Consider the following 27,369-nt stretch of genomic DNA (forward strand, 5'->3'; position numbering starts at 1 on the left):
GCAGTTCAATACTTGAGGAGTACAAGCTATCGAATTCCAAGGGTCTCACGGAAGCAACCTTTTCTGCCCTGAAGTCACATATGCCACAGATAATTGGGCTACAGCTATTGTGTGCATTTCTTGAGAATTCTTTTGGGGCTGGGAGTTGTGCCACTGCAATTTCTATGCAAATATCTAACACCTATGGAGTACTGAAATTGTTGTTGAATTGTTCTGCATCTGCTGTTCTTATGGAAATCTGCCTAGAGGATGACCATATGTTGAAGTGTAAATGGGGGATGCAATGCCTTACTTTGACGACAAGTGCAGTCTGTATTCTTAACACTGTGGACCAGTTTCAGTTAAAGGTAGCAGAGCCATTACATCAGTTGTCCAACTACTGTTCAGTGGCACAGATTGGTCTGCATGCGCCGGAAAACTTGATGATTAAACAATTGATATATGAAGCTCACAAGGGTTATATCTACATTCAGTTCCCTAATTCTAATCATTGTCAAGAGGGAGCAAATTTCATGGTAGAGCAACTTTCTTTTCCTGCTGATGGGCGTTTTACTCCCGATGCTTTCCGGTGTGGTGGTGAAAAACATACGCGCGAGCAATTATTTGAGGTGAAGCTTGGTGGCGTTGGTTTTATTTCTAGCTTACTTCATGGAAAAGGCCCCGCAAGATACCTATGTAGTTTACATTCATCAGCTCCCATTTCGTCAACTTTATTTGAAGCCTGGCTCAACTACGTGCTCCCAATGTACACTGCCATGCAGATGGAGAAGTCCAAGAGTACTGGGGAGAAAATTTGGATGGTCAGCATACTTTAGGGAGGATGTTTACCCACTGACACTTGTGGTACAAATATATATATAGCATCAAGAATCTTCAAGTGGTTAATAAGTCGATCATCTGGATGCCCGTGGACTTCGATGGCAACCCTAATCAGCACAAAAAGAGTGTGTGGGATCCTGGAGGTTGCATGCTTGCTTTGTTAAGCTGACTTCTTAAGAAACCACTCCTCTACACGGTTCTGGTCTACTTCGGGGGTTATCACTGTTGCTTGAATATGCATCTAGGATCTGGTGGGTAGCATGGTCTGGGAATGACAGGCAAGTACATTCTCAAGAAGGGATGAATGTTTTGAATCAAGCCGATGTCTCCGACCAAGTCCAAGCTGACCACAACTACCACATCGGCAACGACTACTGCTTCGACACAGTCCACAGTGACCTCGTATACTACCGCAAAGATTACCATGACGACCGACCAAGATCAGGGAAGTTTACGCTCCATGGGATCCTGGCAAATCAACCCTTCGATATCCTCTGAAGATCTCGGCTTGGGGACAAGCCGAATTTCAAGAAGGGAGGAATGTTATGACCCTCGCTTGTGGATCTCATGTTGGGCCGTTGTCACGATCCATCGATGAGGGGCTTGGCCCAAGCATCCCGCCAGGAGCAAGCCCTACTACATATAGGCATCCGGAGTCAACGAGCAAAGCATCCAGTTGGATCACGAAAAGAAACGGCGGCTCTCTCTTCCTCCCCTGCACTCCTCTCTTCCAATACCTCTGGTTCTATGATTACCAACCCCTTGCTGCTTGTATCCTGAAAATTGCTACTCGAATCCTTGTGATCTGGTCTTGTTGAGTGACACTAGAAGTAGGTTCGTAACATTATGGTATCAGAGCCGGTTTTCACACACTGCCTAAGCGGTCACGAGTCCATGGGTGATCAGGCCAGCCCCCTGATACGTCTCCGACGTATTGATAATTTCTTATGATCCATGCCATATTATTGATGATACCTACATGTTTTATGAACACTTTATGTCATATTCGTGCATTTTCTGGAACTAACCTATTAACAAGATGCCGAAGAGCCGATTCTTGTTTTCTGCTGTTTTTGGTTTCGAAATCCTAGTAACGAAATATTCTCGGAATTGGACGAAATCAAGACCTAGGGTCCTATTTTGCCACGAACCTTCCAGAAGACCGAAAGGGATACGAAGTGGGGCGACGAGGCGCCGCCACCATAGGGCCGCGCGGCCATAGGGGCCCGCGCCGCCCTATGGTGTGGGCCCCTCGTCAGCCCTCCGACTCCGCCCTTCCGCCTACTTAAAGCCTCCGTCGCGAAACCCCTGATGCGAAAAACCACGATACGAAAAACCTTCCAGAGACGCCGCCGCCGCCAATCCCATCTCGGGGGATTCTGGAGATCTCCTCCGGCACCCTGCCGGAGAGGGGATTCATCTCCCGGAGGACTCTACACCGCCATGGTCGCCTCCGGAGTGATGAGTGAGTAGTTCACCCCTGGACTATGGGTCCATAGCGGTAGCTAGATGGTTGTCTTCTCCTCATTGTGCTTCATTGTTGGATCTTGTGAGCTGCCTAACATGATCAAGATCATCTATCTGTAATACTCTATGTTGTGTTTGTCGGGATCCGATGGATAGAGAATACCATGTTATGTTAATTATCAAGCTATTACATATGTGTTGTTTATGATCTTGCATGCTCTCCGTTATTAGTAGAGGCTCTGGCCAAGTTTTTGCTCTTAACTCCAAGAGGGAGTATTTATGCTCGATAGTGGGTTCATGCCCGCATTGACACCGGGACGAGTGACGAGAAAGTTCTAAGGTTGTGTTGTGCTCGTTGCCACTAGGGATAAAACATTGGCGCTATGTCCGAGGATGTAGTTGTTGATTACATTACGCACCATACTTAATGCAATTGTCCGTTGTTTAGCAACTTAATACCGGAGGGGTTCGGACGATAACCTGAAGGTGGACTTTTTAGGCATAGATGCGGTTGGATGGCGGTCTATGTACTTTGTCGTAATGCCCAATTAAATCTCACTCGTACTTATCATGACATGTATGTGCATTGTTATGCCCTCTCTATTTGTCAATTGCCCGACTGTAATTTGTTCACCCAACATGCTTTTATCTTATGGGAGAGACACCTCTAGTGAACTGTGGACCCCGGTCCATTCTTTTATACTTGAAATACAAATCTGCTGCAATACTTGTTTTTACTTGTTTTCTTGCAAACAATCATCTTCCACACAATACGGTTAATCCTTTGTTACAGCAAGCCGGTGAGATTGACAACCTCATCTGTTTCGTTGGGGCAAAGTACTTTGGTTGTGTTGTGCAGGTTCCACGTTGGCGCCGGAATCTCTGGTGTTGCGCCGCACTACATCCCGCCGACATCAACCTTCAACGTGCTTCTTGGCTCCTCCTGGTTCGATAAACCTTGGTTTTTTTCTGAGAGAAAACTTGTTGTTGTGCGCATCATACCTTCCTCTTGGGGTTCCCCAACGAACGTGTGAAATACACGCCATCAAGCATATTTTCTGGCGCCGTTGCCGGGGAGATCAAGACACGCTGCAAGGGGAGTCTCCACTTCTCAATCTCTTTACTTTGTTTTTGTCTTGCTTTATTTTATTTACTACTTTGTTTGCTGCATTATATCAAAACACAAAAAATTAGTTGCTAGCTTTACTTTATTTACTGTCTTGCACTCTAAATCAAAAACACAAAAAAATTAGTTACTTGTTTTACTTTACTTAATATCATGCATGTTTTTATTTCACTAGTTAAGCATAATGGAAAACAACAAAAATATGAGAGATCTTTATGAACTTTATCTTGAATTAGGACATGATGTGTTTGAAGAGAGAATTAAAAAACCCATGGAACTTTATATGCATGCTAATGGGAATGTTATTACTATGGATGCTTTGAACACCATTGTTGCTAATGCTATGGAAAATTCTAAGCTTGGGGAAGCTGGCTTGATGAGCAGGATCTTTTTAGTACCCCAAGAATTGAGGAGAAAATTTTCTTTTATGATTACAATATGCCTCCTATATATGATGATAGCCACTTTGTTGAATTTGCTCCCACTACAACTAATAAAATTGATTATGCTTACGTGGAGAGTAATAATTTTATGCATGAGACTCATGATAAGAATGCTTTATGTGATAGTTACATTGTTGAGTTTGCTCATGATGCTACTGAAAGTTATTATGAGAGAGGAAAATATGGTTGTAGAAATTTTCATGTTACTAAAACACCTCTCTATGTGCTGAAATTTTTGAAGCTACACTTGTTTTATCTTCCTATGCCTGTTACTTTGCTCTTCATGAATTTGTTTATTTACAAGATTCCTACGCATAGGAAGCATGTTAGACTTAAATGTGTTTTCAATTTGCTTCTTGATGCTCTCTTTTGCTTCAAATACTATTTCTTGCGAGTGCATCATTAAAACTGTTGAGCCCATCTTAATGGCTATAAAGAAAGAACTTCTTGGGAGATAACCCATGTGTTATTTTGCTACAGTACTTTGTTTTATATTTGAGTCTTGGAAGTTTTTTACTACTGTAGCAACCTCTCCTTATCTTGGTTTTATGTTTTGTTGTGCCAAGTAAAGTCTTTGATAGTAAAGTAAATACTAGATTTGGATTACTGCGCAGAAACAGATTTCTTTGCTGTCACGAATCTGGGTCTAATTCTCTGTAGGTAACTCAGAAAATTAAGCCAATTTACGTGAGTGATCCTCAGATATGTACGCAACTTTCATTAAATTTGGGCATTTTCATCTGAGCAAGTCTGGTGCCCTAATAAAATCCATCTTTACGGACTGTTCTGTTTTGACAGATTCTGCCTTTTTATTCGCATTGCCTCTTTTGCTATGTTGGATGAATTTCTTTGATCCATTAATGTCCAGTAGCTTTATGCAATGTCCAGAAGTGTTAAGAATGATTGTGTCACCTCTGAACATGTGAATTTTTATTGTGCACTAACCCTCTAATGAGTTGTTTCGAGTTTGGTGTGGAGGAAGTTTTCAAGGATCAAGAGAGGAGTATGATGCAATATGATCAAGGAGAGTGAAAGCTCTAAGCTTGGGGATGCCCCGGTGGTTCACCCCTGCATATTCTAAGAAGACTCAAGCGTCTAAGCTTGGGGATGCCCAAGGCATCCCCTTCTTCATCGACAACATTATCGAGTTCCTCCCCGAAACTATATTTTTATTCGGCCACATCTTATGTACTTTACTTGGAGCGTCTGTGTGCTTTTGTTTTTGTTTTTGTTTGAATAAATGCTTGTGTGGGAGAGAGACACGCTCCGCTGGTTCGTATGAAAACATGTGTTCTTAGCCTTTAATTTTCATGGCGAAGGTTGAAACTGCTTCGTTAAATTGTTATATGGTTGGAATTGGAAAATGCTACATGTAGTAATTGGTAGAATGTCTTGGATAATTTGATACTTGGCAATTGTTGTGCTCATGTTTAAGCTCTTGCATCATATACTTTGCACCTATTAATGAAGAAACACATAGAGCTTGCTAAAATTTGGTTTGCATAATTGGTCTCTCTAAGGTCTAGATAATTTCTAGTATTGAGTTTTGAACAACAAGGAAGACGGTGTAGAGTCTTATAATGTTTTCAATATGTCTTTTATGTGAGTTTTGCTGCACCGGTTCATCCTTGTGTTTGTTTCAAATAACCTTGCTAGCCTAAGCCTTGTATCGAGAGGGAATACTTCTCATGCATCCAAATCCTTGAGCCAACCACTATGCCATTTGTGTCCACCATACCTACCTACTACATGGTATTTCTCCGCCATTCCAAAGTAAATTGCTTGAGTGCTACCTTTAAAATTCCATCATTCACCTTTGCAATATATAGCTCATGGGACAAATAGCTTAAAAACTATTGTGGTATTGAATATGTACTTATGCACTTTATCTCTTATTAAGTTGCTTGTTGTGCGATAACCATGTTTACGGGGACGCCATCAACTATTCTTTGTTGAATATCATGTGAGTTGCTATGCATGTCCGTCTTGTCCGAAGTAAGAGAGATCTACCACCTTTATGGTTGGAGCATGCATATTGTTAGAGAAGAACATTGGGCCGCTAACTAAAGCCATGAATCATGGTGGAAGTTTCAGTTTTGGACATATATCCTCAATCTCATATGAGAATACTAATTGTTGCTACATGCTTATGCATTAAAGAGGAGTCCATTATCTGTTGTCTATGTTGTCCCGGTATGGATGTCTAAGTTGAGAATAATAAAAACGAGAAATCCAAAATGCGAGCTTTCTCCTTAGACCTTTGTACAGGCGGCATGGAGGTACCCCATTGTGACACTTGGTTAAAACATGTGCATTGCAAAGATCCGGTAGTCCAAGCTAATTAGGACAAGGTGCGGGCACTATTAGTATACTATGCATGAGACTTGCAACTTGTAAGATATAATTTACATAACTCATATGCTTTATTACTACCGTTGACAAAATTGTTTCATGTTTTCAAAATAAAAGCTCTAGCACAAATATAGCAATCGATGCTTTCCTCTTTGAAGGACCATTCTTTTTACTTTTATGTTGAGTCAGTTCACCTATCTCTCTCCACCTCAAGAAGCAAACACTTGTGTGAACTGTGCATTGATTCCTACATACTTGCATATTGCACTCGTTACATTACTCTATATTGACAATTATCCATGAGATATACATGTTACAAGTTGAAAGCAACCGCTGAAACTTAATCTTCCTTTGTGTTGCTTCAATACCTTTACTTTGATTTATTGCTTTATGAGTTAACTCTTATGCAAGACTTATTGATGCTTGTCTTGAAGTACTGTTCATGAAAAGTCTTTGCTTTATGATTCACTTGTTTACTCATGTCATTACCATTGTTTTGATCGCTGCATTCATTACATATGTTTACAAATAGTATGATCAAGGTTATGATGGCATGTCACTTCAGAAATTATCTTTGTTATCGTTTTACCTGCTCGGGATGAGCAGAACTAAGCTTGGGGATGCTGATACGTCTCCGACGTATCGATAATTTCTTATGATCCATGCCATATTATTGATGATACCTACATGTTTTCTGCACACTTTATGTCATATTCGTGCATTTTCTAGAACTAACCTATTAACAAGATGCCGAAGAGCCGATTCTTTGTTTTCTGCTGTTTTTGGTTTCGAAATCCTAGTAACGAAATATTCTCGGAATTGGACGAAATCAAGACCCGGGGTCCTATTTTGCCACGAACCTTCCGGAAGACCGAAAGGGATACGAAGTGGGGCGACGAGGCGCCGCCACCATAGGGCCGCGCGGCCGGAGGGGGCCCGCGCCGCCCTATGGTGTGGGCCCCTCGTCGGCCCTCCGACTCGCCCTTCCGCCTACTTAAAGCCTCCGTCGCGAAACCCCGATGCGAAAAACCACGATACGAAAAACCTTCCGGAGACGCCGCCGCCGCCAATCCCATCTCGTGGGATTCCGGAGATCTCCTCCGGCACCCTGCCGGAGAGGGGATTCATCTCCCGGAGGACTCTACACCGCCATGGTCGCCTCCGGAGTGATGAGTGAGTAGTTCACCCCTGGACTATGGGTCCATAGCGGTAGCTAGATGGTTGTCTTCTCCTCATTGTGCTTCATTGTTGGATCTTGTGAGCTGCCTAACATGATCAAGATCATCTATCTGTAATACTCTATGTTGTGTTTGTCGGGATCCGATGGATAGAGAATACCATGTTATGTTAATTATCAAGCTATTACATATGTGTTGTTTATGATCTTGCATGCTCTTCGTTATTAGTAGAGGCTCTGGCCAAGTTTTTGCTCTTAACTCCAAGAGGGAGTATTTATGCTCGATAGTGGGTTCATGCCTGCATTGACACACGGGACGATGACGAGAAAGTTCTAAGGTTGTGTTGTGCTGTTTCCACTAGGGATAAAACATTGGCGCTATGTCCGAGGATGTAGTTGTTGATTACATTACGCACCATACTTAATGCAATTGTCTGTTGTTTAGCAACTTAATACCGGAGGGGTTCGGACGATAACCTGAAGGTGGACTTTTTAGGCATAGATGCGGTTGGATGGCGGTCTATGTACTTTGTCGTAATGCCCAATTAAATCTCACTGTACTTATCATGACATGTATGTGCATTGTTATGCCCTTTCTATTTGTCAATTGCCCGACTGTAATTTGTTCACCCAACATGCTTTTATCTTATGGGAGAGACACCTCTAGTGAACTTGGGACCCCGGTCCATTCTTTAATCTCGAAATACAAATCTGCTGCAATACTTGTTTTACTCGTTTTCTCTGCAAACAATCATCTTCCACACAATACGGTTAATCCTTTGTTACAGCAAGCCGGTGAGATTGACAACCTCACTTGTTTCGTTGGGGCAAAGTACTTTGGTTGTGTTGTGCAGGTTCCACGTTGGTGCCGGAATCTCCGGTGTTGCGCCGCACTACATCCCGCCGCCATCAACCTTCAACGTGCTTCTTGGCTCCTCCTGGTTCGATAAACCTTGGTTTCTTTCTGAGGGAAAACTTGCTGCTGTGCGCATCATACCTTCCTCTTGGGGTTCCCCAACGAACGTGTGAAATACACGCCATCACCCCCCCCCCCCTCGTCGAGCTGGGATTGGGATGCTATGACTCAAGAAGAGAGGTCAAGGATCGAGCAGAAGTTGAACATGCTTGTTGAGATGGTGAAGAGCTGGAACGGATATCTTTCTACGACACTAGCATCACCTACAACTGCACAGATCATGTGCCATGGTGAAGCCACCATGGGTGCTCTGCCAACCGCCTTTGGAGGCCTAACCTCCGCTCCTGACTCATCTGCATCGCTAAGCTCGTCTTCAGGCATCGATGCCTCCGACCTTGTCCTCCCAATCGATGCCTCCGACCTTACAGTTTTGGCGCCGACCAAGTGTTCGACAGAAGGCCCAAGCCGCAACACTGATGGCGTGTATTTCACACGTTCGTTGGGCAACCCCAAGAGGAAGGTATGATGCGCACAGCAGCAAGTTTTCCCTCAGAAAGAAACCAAGGTTTATCGAACCAGGAGGAGCCAAGAAGCACGTTGAAGGTTGATGGCGGCGGGATGTAGTGCGGCGCAACACCACAGATTCCGGCGCCAACGTGGAACCTGCACAACACAACCAAAGTACTTTGCCCCAACGAAACAGTGAGGTTGTCAATCTCACCGGCTTGCTGTAACAAAGGATTAACCGTATTGTGTGGAAGATGATTGTTTGCAGAGAAAACAGATAAAACAAGTATTGCAGCAGATTTGTATTTCAGTATTAAAGAATGGACCGGGGTCCACAGTTCACTAGAGGTGTCTCTCCCATAAGATAAAAGCATGTTGGGTGAACAAATTACAGTCGGGCAATTGACAAATAGAGAGGGCATAACAATGCACATACATGACATGATAAGTATAGTGAGATTTAATTGGGCATTACGACAAAGTACATAGACCGCCATCCAACCGCATCTATGCCTAAAAAGTCCACCTTCGAGTTATCATCGAACCCCTCCGATATTAAGTTGCTAACAACAGACAATTGCATTAAGTATGGTGCGTAATGTAATCAACAACTACATCCTCGGACATAGCGCCAATGTTTTATCCCTAGTGGCAACAAGCACAACACAACCTTAGGGGTTTCTGTCACTCCCCAGGTGTCAATGCGGGCATGAACCCACTATCGAGCATAAGTACTCCCTCTTGGAGTTAAAAGTAAAAACTTGGCCAGAGCCTCTACTAGAAACGGAGAGCATGCAAGATCATAAACAACACATGTATAATAACTTGATAATTAACATGACATGGTATTCTCTATCCATCGGATCCCGACAAACACAACATATAGAATTACGGATAGATGATCTTGATCATGTTAGGCAGCTCACAAGATCCAACAATGAAGCACAATGAGGAGAAGACAACCATCTAGCTACTGCTATGGACCCATAGTCCAGGGGTGAACTACTCACTCATCACTCCGGAGGCGACCATGGCGGTGTAGAGTCCTCCGGGAGATGAATCCCCTCTCCGGCAGGGTGCCGGAGGAGATCTCCGAATCCCCCGAGATGGGATCGGCGGCGACGGCGTCTCGGTAAGGTTTTCCGTATCATGGTTTTTCGCATCGGGGGTTTCGCGACGGAGGCTTTAAGTAGGCGGAAGGGCAGAGTCGGGGCCGGACGAGGGCCCACGCTATAGGTCGGCGCGGCCAGGGCTTGGGCCGCGCCGCCCTATAGCTTGGCCACCTCGTGGCCCCACTTCGTGTGTTCTTCGGTCTTCCGGAAGCTCCGTGGAAAAATAGGGCCCCGGGTCTTCGTTTCGTCCAATTCCGAGAATATTTCGTTACTAGGATTTCGAAACCAAAAACAGCGAGAAAACAGAACCGGCACTTCGGCATCTTGTTAATAGGTTAGTTCCGGAAAATGCACGAATATGACATAAAGTGTGCATAAAACATGTAGGTATCATCAATAATATGGCATAGAACATAAGAAATTATCGATACGTCGGAGACGTATCAAGCATCCCCAAGCTTAGTTCTGCTCGTCCCGAGCAGGTAAAACGATAACAAAGATAATTTCTGAAGTGATATGCCATCATAACCTTGATCATACTATTTGTAAGCATATGTAGTGGATGCAGCGATCATAACAATGGTGATGACATGAGTAAACAGGTGAATCATATAGCAAAGACTTTTCATGAATAGTACTTCAAGACAAGTATTAATAAGTCTTGCATAAGAGTTAACTCATAAAGCAATAAATCAAAGTAAAGGTATTGAAGCAACACAAAGGAAGATTAAGTTTCAGCGGTTGCTTTCAACTTGTAACATGTATATCTCATGGATAATAGTCAACATAGAGTAATATAACAAGTACAATATGCAAGTATGTAGGAATCAATGCACAGTTCACACAAGTGTTTGCTTCTTGAGGTGGAGAGAAAATAGGTGAACTGACTCAACATAAAAGTAAAGAGAATGGTCCTTCAAAGAGGAAAGCATCGATTGCTATATTTGTGCTAGAGCTTTTATTTTGAAAACATGAAACAATTTTGTCAACGGTAGTAATAAAGCATATGAGTTATGTACATTATATCTTACAAGTTGCAAGTCTCATGCATAGTATACTAATAGTGCCCGCACCTTGTCCTAATTAACTTGGACTACCGGATCTTTGCAATGCACATGTTTTGACCAAGTGTCACAATGGGGTACCTCCATGTCGCCTGTACAAAGGTCTAAGGAGAAAGCTCGCATTTTGGATTTCTCGCTTTTGATTATTCTCAACTTAGACATCCATACCGGGACAACATGGACAACGGATAATGGACTCCTCTTTAATGCATAAGCATGTGGCAACAATTATTATTCTCATATGAGATTGAGGATATATGTCCAAACTGAAACTTCCACCATGAATCTTGGCTTTAGTTAGCGGCCCAAAGTTCTTCTCTAACAATATGCATGCTCCAACCATGAAGGTGGTAGATCTCTCTTGCTTCAGACAAGACGGACATGCATAGCAACTCACATGATATTCAACAAAGAATAGTTGATGGCGTCCCCGAAACATGGTTATCGCTCAACAAGCAACTTAATAAGAGATAAAGTGCATAAGTACATATTCAATACTACAATAGTTTTTAAGCTATTTGTCCCATGAGCTATATATTGCAAAGGTGAATGATGGAATTTTAAAGGTAGCACTCAAGCAATTTACTTTGGAATGGCGGATAAATACCATGTAGTAGGTAGGTATGGTGGACACAAATGGCATAGTGGTTGGCTCAAGGATTTTGGATGCATGAGAAGTATTCCCTCTCGATACAAGGTTTCGGCTAGCAAGGTTATTTGAAACAAACACAAGGATGAACGGTACAGCAAAACTCACATAAAAGACATATGGTAAACATTATAAGACTCCATACCGTCTTCCTTGTTGTTCAAAACTCAATACTAGATGTTATCTAGACTCTAGAGAAACCAAATATGCAAACCAAATTAGCAAGCTCTAAGTATTTCTTCATTAATGGGTGCAAAGTATATGATGCAAGAGCTTAAACATGAGCACAACAATTGCCAAGTATCAAATTATCCAAGACATTTTAGAGTTACTACATGTATCATTTTCCAATTCCAACCATATAACAATTTAACGAAGATGAAACTTCGCCTTGAATACTATGAGTAGAGCCTAAGGACATATTTGTCCATATGCAACAGCGGAGCGTGTCTCTCTCCCATAAAGTGAATGCTAGGATCCATTTTATTCAAACAAAACAAAAACAAAAACAAACCGACGCTCCAAGCAAAGTACATAAGATGTGGCCGAATAAAAATATAGTTTCAGGGGAGGAACTTGATAATGTTGTCGATGAAGAAGGGGATGCCTTGGGCATCCCCAAGCTTAGACGCTTGAGTCTTCTTAATATATGCAGGGGTGAACCACCGGGGCATCCCCAAGCTTAGAGCTTTCACTCTCCTTGATCATATTGCATCATACTCCTCTCTTGATCCTTGAAAACTTCCTCCACACCAAACTCGAAACAACTCATTAGAGGGTTAGTGCATAATAAAAATTCACATGTTCAGAGGTGACACAATCATTCTTAACACTTCTGGACATTGCATAAAGCTACTGGACATTAGTGGATCAAAGAAATTCATCCAACATAGCAAAAGAGGCAATGCGAAATAAAAGACAGAATCTGTCAAAACAGAACAGTCCGTAAAGATGGATTTTATTAGGCCACCAGACTTGCTCAAACGAAAATGCTCAAATTTAATGAAAGTTGCGTACATATCCGAGGATCATGCTCGTAAATTGGCGTAATTTTCTGAGCTACCTACAGGGAGATAGACCCAGATTCGTGACGACAAAGAATTCTGAAACTGCGCAGATAATCCAAATCTAGTACTTACTTTTCTATCAAAGACTTTACTTGGCACAACAAAACATAAAACTAAGATAAGGAGAGGTTGCTACAGTAGTAAACAACTTCCAAGACACAAATATAAAACAAAAATACTGGAGTAAAAACATGGATTGTCTCCCATAAGCGCTTTTCTTTAACGCCTTTCAGCTAGGCGCAGAAAGTGTGTATCAAGTAACATCGAAAGATGAAGCATCAACATCATAATTTGTTCTAATGATAGAATCATAAGGTACCTTCATTCTCTTTCTAGGGAAGTGTTCCATACCTTTCTTGAGAGGAAATTGATATTTAATATTTCCTTCCTTCATATCAATAGTAGCACCAACGGTTCGAAGAAAAGGTCTTCCCAATATAATGGGGCAAGATGCATTGCATTCAATATCCAAGACAACAAAATCAACGGGGACAAGGTTATTGTTAACCATAATATGAACATTATCAACTTTCCCCAAAGGCTTCTTTTTAGCATTATCAGCGAGATTAACATCCAAATAACAATTTTTCAATGGTGGCAAGTCAAGCATATCATAGACTTTTTTAGGCATAACGAAATACTTGCACCAAGATCACATAAGGCATTACAATCAAAATCTTTGACTCTCATTTTAATGATGGGCTCCCAACCATCCTCTAGCTTTCTAGGAATAGAAGTTTCAAGTTTTAGTTTCTCTTCTCTAGCTTTTATGAGAGCATTTGTAATATGTTTTGTGAAAGCCAAATTTATAGCGCTAGCATTGGGACTCTTAGCAAGTTTTTGCAAGAACTTTATAACTTCAGAGATGTGGCAATCATCAAAATCTAAATCATTACAATCTAAAGCAATGGGATTATCATCCCCAAGGTTGGAAAAAATTTCAGCAGTTTTATCACAAGCGGTTTCAGCGAGTTTTAGCAGTTTCGGGTAATTTTGCGCGCTTTGCACTAGGAGTAGAAGCATTGCTAACACCAATTATTTTATCATGGATAGTAGGAGGTGCAGCAACATATGAATCATTAGCATTGCTAGTGGTGGTAATAGTCCAAACTTTAGCTACATTTTCTTTTTTAGCTAGTTTTTCCTTTTCTTCTCTATCCCACCTAGCACGCAGTTCAGCCATTAATCTTATATTCTCATTAATTCTAACTTGGATGGCATTTGCTGTAGTAACAATTTTATTTTCAATATCCCTATTAGGCATAACTTTCGATTTCAAAAGATCAACATCGGAGGCAAGACTATCAACTCTAGAAACAAGAATATCAATTTTATTGAGCTTTTCCTCAACATGATTTGTTAAAGGCGGTTTGTGTACTAATAAATTCTTTAAGAATGGCTTCAAGTCCAGGGGGTGTATTCCTATTATTGTTGTAAGAATTCCCATAAGAATTAGCATAACCGTTACCATTATTATAAGGATATGGCCTATAGTTATTACTAGAATTGTTCCGATAAGCATTGTTGTTGAAATTATTTTTTTTAATGAAGTTCACATCAACATGTTCTTCTTGAGCAACCAATGAAGCTAATGGAACATTATTAGGATCAACATTAGTCCTATCATTCGCAAGCATAGACATAATAGCATCAACTTTATCATTCAAGGAAGAGGATTCTTCAACAGAATTTACCTTCTTACCTTGCGAAGCTCTTTCCGTGTGCCATTCAGAGTAATTAACCATCATATTATCAAGAAGCTTTGTTGCTTCACCAAGAGTGATGGACATAAAGGTACCTCCAGCAGCTGAATCCAATAAATTCCGCGAAGAAAAATTTAGTCCTGCATAGAAGGTTTGGATGATCATCCAAGTAGTCGATCCATGGGTTGGGCAATTTTTAACCAGAGATTTCATTCTTTCCCAAGCTTGAGCAACATGTTCATTATCTAATTGTTTAAAATTCATTATGCTACTCCTCAAAGATATAATTTTAGCAGGGGGATAATATCTACCAATAAAAGCATCCTTGCATTTAGTCCGAGGAATCAATACTATTCTTAGGCGAGAGATAGCAACCAATCTTTAGCTCTTCCTCTTAATGAGAAAGGGAACAATTTTAATTTTATAATGTCACCATCTACATCTTTATACTTTTGCATTTCACATAGTTCAACAAAATTATTGAGATGGGCAGCAGCATCATCAGAACTAACACCAGAAAATTGCTCTCTCATGACAAGATTAAGTAAAGCAGGTAGCAATAGGTGTGCATAAGAAATCATTATTATTTGTGCTAGTGAAGTCACACAACTTAGTATTTTCAGGGGTAGCCATTTTAACAATAGTAAATAAAGCAAACTAGATAAAGTAAATGCAAGTAAACTAATTTTTTTGTGTTTTCGATATAGCAAACAAGACAGTAAATAAAGTAAAGCTAGCAACTAATTTTTTTGTGTTTTGATATAATGCAGCAAACAAAGTAGTAAATAAAATAAAGCAAGACAAAAACAAAGTAAAGAGATTGAGAAGTGGAGACTCCCCTTGCGGCGTGTCTTGATCTCCCCGGCAACGGCGCCGGAAAAAGAGCTTGATGGCGTGTATTTCACACGTTCGTTGGGCAACCCCAAGAGGAAGGTATGATGCGCACAGCAGCAAGTTTTCCCTCGGAAAGAAACCAAGGTTTATCGAACCGGGAGGAGCCAAGAAGCACGTTGAAGGTTGATGGCGGCGGGATGTAGTGCGGCGCAACACCGGAGATTCCGGCGCCAACGTGGAACCTGCACAACACAACCAAAGTACTTTGCCCCAACGAAACGAGTGAGGTTGTCAATCTCACCGGCTTGCTGTAACAAAGGATTAACCGTATTGTGTGGAAGATGATTGTTTGCAGAGAAAACGAGTAAAACAAGTATTGCAGCAGATTTGTATTTCGGTATTAAAGAATGGACCGGGGTCCACAGTTCACTAGAGGTGTCTCTCCCATAAGATAAAAGCATGTTGGGTGAACAAATTACAGTCGGGCAATTGACAAATAGAGAGGGCATAACAATGCACATACATGACATGATAAGTATAGTGAGATTTAATTGGGCATTACGACAAAGTACATAGACCGCCATCCAAGCTGCATCTATGCCTAAAAAGTCCACCTTCGAGGTTATCATCGGAACCCCCTCCGGTATTAAGTTGCTAACAACGAGACAATTGCATTAAGTATGGTGCGTAATGTAATCAACAACTACATCCTCGGACATAGCGCCAATGTTTTATCCCTAGTGGCAACAGCACAACACAACCTTAGGGGTTTCGTCACTCCCCAGTGTCAATGCGGGCATGAACCCACTATCGAGCATAAGTACTCCCTCTTGGAGTTAAAAGTAAAAACTTGGCCGAGCCTCTACTAGAAACGGAGAGCATGCAAGATCATAAACAACACATGTATAATAACTTGATAATTAACATGACATGGTATTCTCTATCCATCGGATCCCGACAAACACAACATATAGAATTACGGATAGATGATCTTGATCATGTTAGGCAGCTCACAAGATCCAACAATGAAGCACAATGAGGAGAAGACAACCATCTAGCTACTGCTATGGACCCATAGTACAGGGGTGAACTACTCACTCATCACTCCGGAGGCGACCATGGCGGTGTAGAGTCCTCCGGGAGATGAATCCCCTCTCCGGCAGGGTGCCGGAGGAGATCTCCAGAATCCCCCGAGATGGGATCGGCGGCGACGGCGTCTCGGTAAGGTTTTCCGTATCGTGGTTTTTCGCATCGGGGGTTTCGCGACGGAGGCTTTAAGTAGGCGGAAGGGCGAGTCGGGGGCCGGACGAGGGGCCCACGCTATAGGTCGGCGCGGCCGGGGCTTGGGCCGCGCCGCCCTATAGCTTGGCCACCTCGTGGCCCCACTTCGTGTGTTCTTCGGTCTTCCGGAAGCTCCGTGGAAAAATAGGGCCCCGGGTCTTCGTTTCGTCCAATTCCGAGAATATTTCGTTACTAGGATTTCGAAACCAAAAACAGCAGAAAACGAGGAACCGGCACTTCGGCATCTTGTTAATAGGTTAGTTCCAGAAAATGCACGAATATGACATAAAGTGTGCATAAAACATGTAGGTATCATCAATAATATGGCATAGAACATAAGAAATTATCGATACGTCGGAGACGTATCAAACACCTGTGAGTCGGGGTCTCCATCCGTCCCAGAAACGGTGCCAACACCACCCTCGGCCACCTTCGACATCATCTCTGTGCTAGCTTCAACTTCAGCAAGCGAAGAAGCCATCGATGGTGATGCCTTCACTGGCGTTGTATCGATGCCCTCGGCAGATGGTATGCACCACGGCACCCGCGAGGAAAGCCTGGCTGTGTTCCTGCTCTTCAAAACAATCCCACTATGGAAATCATCTTCCACACTGGGGCCTCAAAGGTGTGTGATGAGAATCTCTGAGGAATTCCTCTTCAAGTTGAGGCCAGCGAGAATCTCGTGCTCTGCGCTGGGTCGTTCGTTGTCCATCAAACTGAGTGACGATGTCATCCTGTATGCCCAATCACTACACCCTCCATGGCTAGCAGGAATGCTATTAGATGCATTCTGCATGATACGGGAGTGGGCGTGGCTGCTGCAGGTGCCACCCCGTCCTCCAGATGCACCAGAATCTACTGGAGCCTTGTCTTCAGTTTTACTACCGTTTTTACCTACCCCAAACCCAAAGCCGCCTTGGCTGCTGCTTGGACGTGAGTTGGTAGGTGCTTATCTGATATGTGAGCTTAATTCAACAACATATCTGAACTTGGATGCATCCTATACTTCCTTTCTATGCATGGTTACACAGAGAACATCATGTGCCACAATACTTATAGATATAACCGTGCATGGGAAGATTTTGAGGATAAAGGAATCAGAGGAAAATGAAAATTATGCAAGTGACAACCTGACAAATGTTTTGCATGTGTTCCGATATACTACGAACTTGTTTTCTTCTTGGCAACCACCCGCCCCAATTCCAAAGCCGCAATGTCTACTACCTGTACATAAGAGAGTACCAAGACACAGACACCCAATGCTTGTCCTTGTTGGTGCACTGCATGTGTTCTAGTATAAATTTGCTGCACTAGTTGTGAAGAGGAGCAGTTCAATACTTGAGGAGTACAAACTATTGAATTCCAAGGGTCTCACGGAAGCAACCTTTTATGCCCTGAAGTCACATATGCCACAGATAATTGGGCTACAACTAGTGTGTGCATTTCTTGAGAATTCTTTTGGGGCTGGGAGTTGTGCCACTACAATTTCTATGCAAATATCTAATACCTATGCAGTACTGAAATTGTTGTCGAATTGTTCTGCATCCACTCTTCTTATGGAAATCTGCCTAGAGGATGACCATATGTTGAAGTGTAAATGGGGGATGCAATGCCTTACTTTGAGGACAAGTGCAGTATGTATTCTTAACACTGTGGACCAGTTTCAGTTAAAGGTAGCAGTGCCATTACATCATTACATCAGTTGTCCAACTTCTATTCAGTGGCACAAATTGGTCTGCATGCTCCGGGAAACTTGATGATTGAACGACTGATATATGAAGCTCACAAGGGTTATATCTACATTCAGTTCCCTAATTCTAATCATTGTCAAGAGGGATCAAATTTGATAGTAGAGCAACTTTGTTTTCCAGCTGGTGGGCGTTTTACTCCCGATGCTTTCCGGTATGGTGGTGAAAAACATACGCGTGAGCAATTCTTTGATATGAAGCTTGGTGGCGTTGGTTTTATTTCTAGCTTCCTTCATGGAAAAGGCCCGGCAAGATACCTATGCAATATACATTCATCAGCTCCTATTTCGTCAACTTTATTTGAAGCCTGGCTCAACTACGTGCTCCCAATGTACACTGCCATGCGGATGGAGAAGTCCAAGAGTACTGGGGAGCAAATTTGGATGGTCAGCATACTTTGGGGAGGATGTTTACCCACTGACACTTGTGGTACATATATATATATATAGCATCAAGAATCTTCAAGTGGTTAATAAGTTGATCATCTGGATGCCCGTGGACTTTGATGGCAACGCTAATCAGCACAAAAAGAGTGTGTGGGATCCTGGAGGTTGCATGCTTGCTTTGTTAAGCTGTGAGAAATGGTGGACTTCTTTAGAAACCACTCCTCTACATGGTTCTGGTCAACTTCGGGGGTTATCACTGCTGCTTTAATATGCATCTAGGATCTGGTGGGTAGCATGGTCTGGGAATGACAGGCAGTTCTCTGCTGGTTATTGGCAAGTACATTCTCAAGAAGGGGGGAACGTTATGAATCAAGCCATTGTCTCCGACCAAGTCCAAGTTGGCCACAACTACCACATCGGCTACGACTACTGCTTCAACACAGTCCGCAGTGACCTCGTATACTACCGCAAAGATTACCATGACGACCCCGCCAAGATCAGGGAAGTTCACGCTCCATGGGATCCTGGCAAATCAACCCTTCAACATCCTCTGAAGATCTCGGCTTGGGGACAAACCGAATTTCAAGAAGGGAGGAATGCTATGACCCTCGCTTGTGGACCTCATGTTGGGCCGTTGTCACGTCCATCGATGAGGGGCTTGGCCCAAGCAACCCGCCAGGAGCAAGCCCTACTACATATAGGCATCCGGAGGCAACGAGCAAAGCATCCAATTGGATCACGAAAAGAAACGGCGGCTCTCTCTTCCTCCCATGTACTCCTCCCTTCCCCTACCTCTGGTTCTCTGATTCCCACCCCCTTGCTGCTTGTATCCTCAAAATTGCTACTCGAATCCTTGAGATTTGGTCTTTTTGAGTGACACTAGAAGTAGGTTCGTAACAGTATCCATGTCGTGTGCATGTCCACCAAAAGGTGGGTCGTGAAGTGAGCATGCAACTGCTCTCGTCATTTTATCCGGGTCAACAGTTTTCGAGGAAGTTTCTGTCATGACTGGTATGCAACAAGCATAAATGTATATGCTACAAACTACGGAATATGGTGGTACACGCGTAATCCGTCAAGCAAAATAAGTTTTTACCAAACAGGAGAAAGGCGATATGGCAACCAGCAAGGATCAATGTTTGCCCAAAGATGGCACAAAGAGATTACTAGGTGTCGACACAATGCACGTGGAGACAATATGTAGAGCTGTAGGAAGGCTTATATATAGTGGCAAAAATAGCAATGGTCAAAACAACGATGCAATGTTGAAAGAATGCTCAATGACGGTATTGCTGGTCCTAGGCTATACCGTGCTAGAGACGTGAGCCTAGAACAATAACGAGGTCACGACGCGGGAGACAAGCAACGAGCAACGATGAGGCGGCGACCAAGGTGCAAAAAATCACTATGATGGAAAGTGTCTCAAACTGATTTCCAAGGTCTAAAAACAGTATAGCCTCGATTTTTTTGTCGCAATTTATGAAAAGTGCTCCGGAAAGCGCGCAGGTGCCAAAAATGTCGATATAACGACCAGTGGAGAAAAGTGATCCCCACGATCGAAAAACAGTGTAGCCAGAATTTCTTTTCGAGAGTGGTTCCAAACATTTTTTTTGCTCTCCTTCCTCTTGGCCTGCGAACGAAACTTAATTCACATAATTTTTTTATTACAGCACAGGCGAAATTAAAAGCAAACAACTAATAAGGAAAATAGTAAAAACTCAATTCTACTCGGACTCTGTCGCGGGAGAGAAACAACAATAATCCGTATCGCGGTAGGAAACATGGTATATGGCGGAAGTGGATGGCGGTTGTTTAGCGTTTGTGTTGCGGAACATCGGATGGTAAGTGTATATGGCGGTGGCGGAAGTATATGGTGGGTGTATATGGTGTGGCGGAATTATATGGTGGTTGTATAAGGCGGTGGCGATGATCTGCAAGCAGTACGAGTGTGCGGCGGTGGCGTGACTAATATCACGAGAACTCGAAACTCTAAAGGAACTAGATGCTAAGATCAGCAACTCGACACGAAGATGCAGACACAAATTCAACGATGTAAAACTGAAAAGACAATGCAAAGGCTCGGGGTGGTTTATGGGACGATATGATTTAAAACCTAACTCTATTTTTGGCTTTTTCGTGGTTTATAAGTATGAAGGCGAATACAATCTACACTAGGAAAACTGTAAAATCTCACCGAACAACCTGAAATCCGATGCCACTTGATAGGTGAAAGGTGGCCGATCTTTCGATGAGATGAAGATAGATTGATTTGTTGGTGGAGTTCGTGCTTGACAATCCAACTACACGTGCAAAGCTCGTGCGCCAATGCAATCGCTAAGACAATCTCCAGGAGTTACTGATCTTGTGGGAGCATGATCAGCCCAGCGAGAAGGTCTTAATTCATACCTGAAAATCGAGAACAAGTACGAACTAATAATGCAATCAGAATATTGCGACTAGAGATGAAAGCTTGATTGATAAAGGTGGGATTCCGAATAGTCGGTCTTGTTCTAGGTGTTGGCCTCAAAATAAGTAAATGAAGATGCAGTAATCGGCTAACATTTAATCTAATCAAAATTCGAGTCTAAAAGTGACGGCTATGGGGGTATTTAAGGTGGGGGTTTCGGTCAGGCATAGGTATGGTGGCCGAAACAAACCCTAGAAGGTATTTTCCCCTCAAATACAGACTCCTAAAGGTGGTTGACTTAATTGCTGCAAAAATAACATGGGCCTGGCCCATAAATAAAGGTGACTGATGAGCACAGATTGCACACCATTCGGGAACCCCAAGAGGAAGGTATGATGAGTACAGTAGAAAGTTTTCCCTCTGTAAGAAACCAAGGTGTGATCGATCAGTAGGAGAAACGTGTGACTTCTGAAGGTGTTGCTAGCTGACTTGTGGTAGGGTGAGAACTACCGGTGTCAGCAACAACGTGAAACCTACACACAACACAACCAAAATACTTTGCTCCAACTTACAGTGAGGTTGTCAGTCTTACCGGTTTAGCTGAACATAAAGGATTAAATGTATAATGTGGAAAGATATGTTTGTTTGCGGTGGAATTAAAGAGAACGGTAAAATAGCTGCCGTGGGACTTGGGAATAATAAGAATAGGTATTTGCAGTGTAAAATAAAGGACTAGGGTCCATGATACGTCTCCGACGTATCGATAATTTCTTATGTTCTATGCCATATTATTGATGATACCTACATGTTTTATGCACACTTTATGTCATATTCGTGCATTTTCTGGAACTAACCTATTAACAAGATGCCGAAGTGCCGGTTCTCGTTTTCTGCTGTTTTTGGTTTCAGAAATCCTAGTAACGAAATATTCTCGGAATTGGACGAAACGAAGACCCGGGGCCCTATTTTTCCACGGAGCTTCCGGAAGACCGAAGAACACACGAAGTGGGGCCACGAGGTGGCCAAGCTATAGGGCGGCGCGGCCCAAGCCCTGGCCGCGCCGACCTATAGTGTGGGCCCCTCGTGACGCCCCTTGACCTGCCCTTCCGCCTACTTAAAGCCTCCGTCGCGAAACCCCTGATGAAAAAAACCACGATACGGAAAACCTTACTGAGACGCCGTCGCCGCCGATCCCATCTCGGGGGATTCTGGAGATCTCCTCCGGCACCCTGCCGGAGAGGGGATTCATCTCCCGGAGGACTCTACACCGCCATGGTCGCCTCCGGAGTGATGAGTGAGTAGTTCACCCCTGGACTATGGGTCCATAGCAGTAGCTAGATGGTTGTCTTCTCCTCATTGTGCTTCATTGTTGGATCTTGTGAGCTGCCTAACATGATCAAGATCATCTATCTGTAATTCTATATGTTGTGTTTGTCGGGATCCGATGGATAGAGAATACCATGTCATGTTAATTATCAAGTTATTATACATGTGTTGTTTATGATCTTGCATGCTCTCCGTTTCTAGTAGAGGCTCTGGCCAAGTTTTTACTTTTAACTCCAAGAGGGAGTACTTATGCTCGATAGTGGGTTCATGCCCGCATTGACACCGGGACGAGTGACGAGAAAGTTCTAAGGTTGTGTTGTGCTTGTTGCCACTAGGGATAAAACATTGGCGCTATGTCCGAGGATGTAGTTGTTGATTACATTACGCACCATACTTAATGCAATTGTCTGTTGTTTAGCAACTTAATACTGGAGGGGGGTCGGATGATAACCTCGAAGGTGGACTTTTTAGGCATAGATGCGGTTGGATGGCGGTCTATGTACTTTGTCGTAATGCCCAATTAAATCTCACTATACTTATCATGTCATGTATGTGCATTGTTATGCCCTCTCTATTTGTCAATTGCCCGACTGTAATTTGTTCACCCAACATGCTTTTATCTTATGGGAGAGACACCTCTAGTGAACTGTGGACCCCGGTCCATTCTTTAATCTCGAAATACAAATCTGTCTGCAATACTTGTTTTACTATTTTCTCTCGCAAACAATCATCTTCCACACAATACGGTTAATCCTTTGTTACAGCAAGCCGGTGAGATTGACAACCTCACTTGTTTCGTTGGGGCAAAGTACTTTGGTTGTGTTGTGCAGGTTCCACGTTGGCGCCGGAATCTCCGGTGTTGCGCCGCACTACATCCCGCCGCCATCAACCTTCAACGTGCTTCTTGGCTCCTCCTGGTTCGATAAACCTTGGTTTCTTCGAGGGAAAACTTGCTGCTGTGCGCATCATACCTTCCTCTTGGGGTTGCCCAACGAACGTGTGAAATACACGCCATCAAGCTCTTTTACGGCGCCGTTGCCGGGGAGATCAAGACACGCTGCAAGGGAGTCTTCACTTCTCAATCTCTTTACTTTGTTTTTGTCTTGCTTTATTTTATTTACTACTTTGTTTGCTGCATTATATCAAAAGACAAAAAAATTAGTTGCTAGCTTTACTTTATTTACTGTCGTGTTTGCTATATCAAAAACACAAAAAAATTAGTTTACTTGCATTTACTTTATCTAGTTTGCTTTATTTACTACTGCTAAAATGGCCAACCCTGAAAATACTAAGTTGTGTGACTTCACTAGCACAAATAATAATGATTTCTTATGCACACCTATTGCTCCACCTGCTACTACAGCGGAATTCTTTGAAATTAAACCCGCTTTACTTGAATCTTGTTATGCGAGAGCAATTTTCCAGTGTTAGTTCCGATGATGCTTGCTGCCCATCTCAATAATTTTGTTGAACTATGTGAAATGCAAAAGTATAAAGATGTAGATGGTTACATTATAAAATTAAAACTGTTCCCTTTCTCATTAAGAGGAAGAGCTAAAGATTGGTTGCTATCTCTGCCTAAGAATAGTATTGATTCATGGACTAAATGCAAGGATGCTTTTATTGGTAGATATTATCCCCCTGCTAAAATTATATCTTTGAGGAGTAGCATAATGAATTTCAAACAATTAGATAATGAACATGTTGCTCAAGCTTGGGAAAGAATGAAATCTCTCGGTTAAAAATTGCCCAACCCATGGATCGACTACTTGGATGATCATCCAAACCTTCTATGCAGGACTAAATTTTTCTTCGCGGAATTTATTGGATTCAGCTGCTGGAGGTACCTTTATGTCCATCACTCTTGGTGAAGCAACAAAGCTTCTTGATAATATGATGGTTAATTACTCTGAATGGCACACGGAAAGAGCTCCACAAGGTAAGAAGGTAAATTCCGTTGAAGAATCCTCTTCCTTGAATGATAAAGTTGATGCTATTATGTCTATGCTTGCGAATGATAGGACTAATGTTGATCCTAATAATGTTCCATTAGCTTCATTGGTTGCACAAGAAGAACATGTTGATATAAACTTCATTAAAAATAATAATTTCAACAACAATGCTTATCGGAACAATTCTAGTAATAACTATAGGTCATATCCTTATAATAATGGTAACGGTTATGCTAATTCTTATGGGAATTCTTACAACAATAATAGGAATACACCCCTGGACTTGAAGCCATGCTTAAAGAATTTATTAGTACACAAATTGCCTTTAACAAATCTGTTGAGGAAAAGCTCAATAAAATTGATATTCTTGTTTCTAGAGTTGATAGTCTTGCCTCCGATGTTGATCTTTTGAAATCGAAAGTTATGCCTAATAGGGATATTGAAAATAAAATTGTTACTACAGCAAATGCCATCCAAGTTAGAATTAATGAGAATATAAGATTAATGGCTGAAGCTGCGTGCTAGGTGGGATAGAGAAGAAAATGAAAAACTAGATAAAAAGGAAAATGTAGCTAAAGTTTGGACTATTACCACCACTAGCAATGCTAATGATTCACATGTTGCTGCACCTCCTACTATCAATGGTAAAATAATTGGTGTTGGCAATGCTTCTACTCCTAGTGCAAAGCGCGCAAAATTACTCGAAGCTGCTAAAGCTACTGAAACTGCTTGTGATAAAACTGCTGAAATTTTTTCCAACCTTGGGGATGATAATCCCATTGCTTTAGATTGTAATGATTTATATTTTGATGATTGCCACATCTCTGAAGTTATAAAGTTCTTGCAAAAACTTGCTAAGAGTCCCAATGCTAGCGCTATAAATTTGGCTTTCACAAAACATATTACAAATGCTCTCATAAAAGCTAGAGAAGAGAAACTAAAACTTGAAACTTCTATTCCTAGAAAGCTAGAGGATGGTTGGGAGCCCATCATTAAAATGAGAATCAAATATTTTGATTGTAATGCCTTATGTGATCTTGGTGCAAGTATTTCTGTTATGCCGAAAAAGTCTATGATATGCTTGACTTGCCACCATTGAAAAATTGTTATTTGGATGTTAATCTCGCTGATAATGCTAAAAAGAAACCTTTGGGGAAAGTTGATAATGTTCATATTATGGTTAACAATAACCTTGTCCCCGTTGATTTTGTTGTCTTGGATATTGAATGCAATGCATCTTGCCCCATTATATTGGGAAGACCTTTTCTTCGAACCGTTGGTGCTACTATTGATATGAAGGAAGGTAATATTAAATATCAATTTCCTCTCAAGAAAGGTATGGAACACTTCCCTAGAAAGAGAATGAAGGTACCTTATGATTCTATCATTAGAACAAATTATGATGTTGATGCTTCATCTTTCGATGTTACTTGAGTTACACTTTCTGCGCCTAGCTGAAAGGCGTTAAAGAAAAGCGCTTATGGGAGACAACCCATGTTTTTACTACAGTATTTTTGTTTTACATTTGTGTCTTGGAAGTTGTTTACTACTGTAGCAACCTCTCCTTATCTTAGTTTTATGTTTTGTTGTGCCAAGTAAAGTCTTTGATAGAAAAGTAAGTACTAGATTTGGATTACTGCACAGTTCCAGATTTCTTTGCTGTCACGAATCTGGGTCTATCTCCCTGTAGGTAGCTCAGAAAATTACGCCAATTTACGAGCATGATCCTCAGATATGTACGCAACTTTCATTCAATTTGAGCATTTTCGTTTGAGCAAGTCTGGTGGCCTAATAAAATCCATCTTTACGGACTGTTCTGTTTTGACAGATTCTGTCTTTTATTTCGCATTGCCTCTTTTGCTATGTTGGATGAATTTCTTTGATCCACTAATGTCCAGTAGCTTTATGCAATGTCCAGAAGTGTTAAGAATGATTGTGTCACCTCTGAACATGTGAATTTTTATTATGCACTAACCCTCTAATGAGTTGTTTCGAGTTTGGTGTGGAGGAAGTTTTCAAGGATCAAGAGAGGAGTATGATGCAATATGATCAAGGAGAGTGAAAGCTCTAAGCTTGGGGATGCCCCGGTGGTTCACCCCTGCATATATTAAGAAGACTCAAGCGTCTAAGCTTGGGGATGCCCAAGGCATCCCCTTCTTCATCGACAACATTATCGAGGTTCCTCCCCGAAACTATATTTTTATTCGGCCACATCTTATGTACTTTGCTTGGAGCGTCGGTTTGTTTTTGTTTTTTGTTTTGTTTGAATAAAATGGATCCTAGCATTCACTTTATGGGAGAGAGACACGCTCCGCTGTTGCATATGGACAAATATGTCCTTAGGCTCTACTCATAGTATTCATGGCGAAGTTCTTCTTCGTTAAATTGTTATATGGTTGGAATTGGAAAATGATACATATAGTAACTCTAAAATGTCTTGGATAATTTGATACTTGGCAATTGTTGTGCTCATGTTTAAGCTCTTGCATCATATACTTTGCACCCATTAATGAAGAAATACTTAGAGCTTGCTAATTTGGTTTGCATATTTGGTTTCTCTAGAGTCTAGATAACATCTAGTATTGAGTTTTGAACAACAAGGAGACGGTATGGAGTCTTATAATGTTTACCATATGTCTTTTATGTGAGTTTTGCTGTACCGTTCATCCTTGTGTTTGTTTCAAATAGCCTTGCTAGCCTAAACCTTGTATCGAGAGGGAATACTTCTCATGCATCCCAAATACTTGAGCCAACCACTATGCCATTTGTGTCCACCATACCTACCTACTACATGGTATTTATCCGCCATTCCAAAGTAAATTGCTTGAGTGCTACCTTTAAAATTCCATCATTCACCTTTGCAATATATAGCTCATGGGACAAATAGCTTAAAAACTATTGTGGTATTGAATATGTACTTATGCACTTTATCTCTTATTAAGTTGCTTGTTGAGCGATAACCATGTTTACGGGGACGCCATCAACTATTCTTTGTTGGATATCATGTGAGTTGCTATGCATGTCCGTCTTGTA

The sequence above is a fragment of the Lolium rigidum genome, chromosome 3, assembly GCF_022539505.1.
Source record: "Lolium rigidum isolate FL_2022 chromosome 3, APGP_CSIRO_Lrig_0.1, whole genome shotgun sequence".
Taxonomy (NCBI): Eukaryota; Viridiplantae; Streptophyta; class Magnoliopsida; order Poales; family Poaceae; genus Lolium; species Lolium rigidum.